The sequence below is a fragment of the Rutidosis leptorrhynchoides genome, chromosome 6 (assembly GCF_046630445.1).
Source record: "Rutidosis leptorrhynchoides isolate AG116_Rl617_1_P2 chromosome 6, CSIRO_AGI_Rlap_v1, whole genome shotgun sequence".
In the NCBI taxonomy this organism is placed as follows: Eukaryota; Viridiplantae; Streptophyta; class Magnoliopsida; order Asterales; family Asteraceae; genus Rutidosis; species Rutidosis leptorrhynchoides.
The window spans coordinates 396,311,930-396,315,049 of record NC_092338.1 but is presented as its reverse complement, the minus strand read 5'-3'; positions in this window follow the sequence as shown (position 1 = coordinate 396,315,049).

Here is a 3,120-nt window from a genome sequence, read left to right as displayed (position 1 = left end):
TTGATCCTGAAGGTCCTCCTACTTGATAGCTGTTTATAGGAGGATATTTTCAGTTGTTTGCTTCTATAGCTGGAAAATTACTGAAGTTCATTTCACCTTTTCGTAAGTAACCTAATAAATTTGCTTGCTCTTCCATTGTACTTTGATCACAATCTCTAGTAAGATGGGGACCTTGGCATAGTTCACATCCTACTCTGATAGCATGCATTTCCTTGGTTACTTTCTCGATTTGCCTTGCTTGATTTGCTATTTGAACTTTTAAAGAAGCAATTTCATCATTGCTTTCAATACTAGCAACATTTGATGATCTAGAGAATTCTATTTCTTGATGCCAATTATGGGAATGGGAAACTAAATCAGCAATGATTGTGTGAGCGTCTTCAGGTGTTTTCTTCATGATCGAACCTCCGGCTGCAACATCTATATCTTTTCTAGTTGCCACATTGACTCCTTTATAGAATATTTGGACCTTTTGGAATGTATTCAACCCGTGTTGAGGACATACCCTAAGCATTTTGTTGAATCGGGTCCAAGCTTCATAAAGAGTTTCATTAGGCTTTTGCATAAAGTGATTTATATCACTTTGCAATTTTGCTGCTTTTGAAGCAGGAAAGAATTCTGACAAAAACTTATCCATCATATCATTCCAGTTTTCAATATAACCTTCTGGTAATGAGTCTAGCCAATCTCTTGCATCATCTTTTAAGGACCATGGAAAGATGTTTAAACATGCAACTTCATCGGTGACATCTTTGATTTTGAAAAGCTTGCAAATGCTTACAAACTTACGAAGATGCTCGTTAGCATCCTCATTTGGGGCTCCACCGAATTGACATGTATTAGTCACCATGTGTAAAAATTGACCTTTTATTTCAAAGCCATCACTCATCGTGGGTTGGATGATTGCGTGGCCTTGACCTTTTCTTGTGGCCTTCATTAATGCTTCCATCGTTTGATTTGTATCAGCCATTTCTTCTTCTTCTTTAATAATCGGCTCTATGATTGGTTGAATTATTGGTTCAGAGTCGGATTCTAAGGAAAGTGACTCTAAATTTTTAGCAAGAGATTCTACTTCTTGAGCTCTTAAGCGTTCGTGGAATTTTCTTTCGGGTTCAGGATGTGAAGGAGTTAATTCAGCGTTGGAGGAACGTAAGTTCATGCATTAATTTCTATTATGAGATCATAACACCAAAAGCTTTTCTAGTGTTACTTACTTGTTTCTTTTTTTAGTGTTTTTCGGTGTTTTAAAATTACTAGTACTTCTTTTTGTTGTTTTTGACTTTTATTAATTCTTTGTGGTTCCGGATTAAGTTTAACGAGTTTAGTATTTTCTGAACGGATCATACAATTGGGAAATTGTACAAAGAACTAAAGGATTTATTCATAAACTTTGAACTTTCTTGGAAATGAATTTCCTCGAGAGGATCGAATAACATAAAAACAATGATAAAAACCCTTAAACAAACAGATTTTCCTTCTGATATTGCCCACGTTTCGAATAGCCAAAAGATGCAGCAGAGGGGCAGGATCCTTCTATTGACCAATAAAATTGGTGATCCAACAACCCGGTCCACGTACAAATCCAACTACTACTACGAATCAGAAAAATTATCTATTTATTTAACTGCCAACTCCCCGGCAGCGGCGCCAAAAAGTTGATGATGGTGAAACGTAACCTTTATTTTGAACGGATTTGAGTTGTTTTGTTACACGAACTGATTTATTGTATATGTGGTATTTTATTGAATTCAGGTTGATTTCACACATATATAGGCAACTAGTCCTATCCGTGTAGTTTAGTTTGTCGGTAAATCCGATTCGTTCCACAGGGAGATGGAGTGTTTAATAGTTTTTAATAGTCTTTGATGTCAAACTTAATTAAAGGGGGTTTTGGATTAGGAATTTATAAAATAACAGTAAAAGAAAATAACTTAAACTAATTTACTAAATAAAATTACAAGATTACAATAATTAACTTAAAAAGGAACTAAATGAAATTATACTAATTATGATGCATTAATTATATTACTAAATGGTAATTAGTAAAATAGTAACTTTTAATAAAACTATATGTTTAGAATTTTGTTTTGAGCAATTATAATATAAACTTATTTAAATTAACTAAATGACATGTTTAAAAAGATTAATACAAATTAAAAGGAATTAAAATAATTAACTAATTGTAAACTAATTTCTAATTATAAAGTATTATAATTAACACTAATTATTAGGATTTAACATGTATTAAAGTATTTTATAAGAACTAAAATAAATTATATAGTAATAACCTAAATATAATAGTAAAAAGGCTAAAACCCTAATTTTAAACTAATTAAATAATTAAAACCCTAATTTTAAACTAATTAAATAATTAAAACCCTAATTTTAACCCTACTGGTACTGTAGCCGGGTTTAAGGCGTACGCGCATCGCGTATACATACGCGATTCGCGTATGTGTAATACGATGTGACAAAACTAACTGATACAGATTCGAGTATTTTTATGTATTTTTTTTTTATTTTATACTAATAATTCGTAAATAATGATAATAATAAGTTTACAAGAAATAATAATGGGATAAATGGGAGTGTTTACTTAAATGTGTCACCCCTAGGTCCATGGATTGTTTTGAGTTTTAAGCCCTATTAAAATGTTTTAGTAATAAACTTTATATTTTTCTTTCGAATAAATATAAGGTTACGACTAACTAAATAAAATCTAATTTTCATCGGATTCTTTTTTTTTAGATAGCTACTATTCCCTAAGTATTTAAATTGAGACCTAGCCTAGTTTTGACTTTCGCCAATACCCAAATCATAACGGTTTCCCTTTTTATAATTTCACTATCATATAATTATTGATATTACCCAAACCACCGAAGTTTATTTCTAAATTGATGTTAATAACTTATCCATAAATTCGTCTAGATCATTTTAATGTCGAAGCTTAATTTATGTAAATAAAAACAACTTTCGTTATTTAAATTTAATAAATTAAGTGGCAAGGGTTAAATACCTAATTACACAATAATGGTTCTTTTAACTAGGCTCAATATTAAAAATACTAAAGTTACATTTTAACTTTTACAAATGATAACAATCCATTTCACTAGGGGCTCT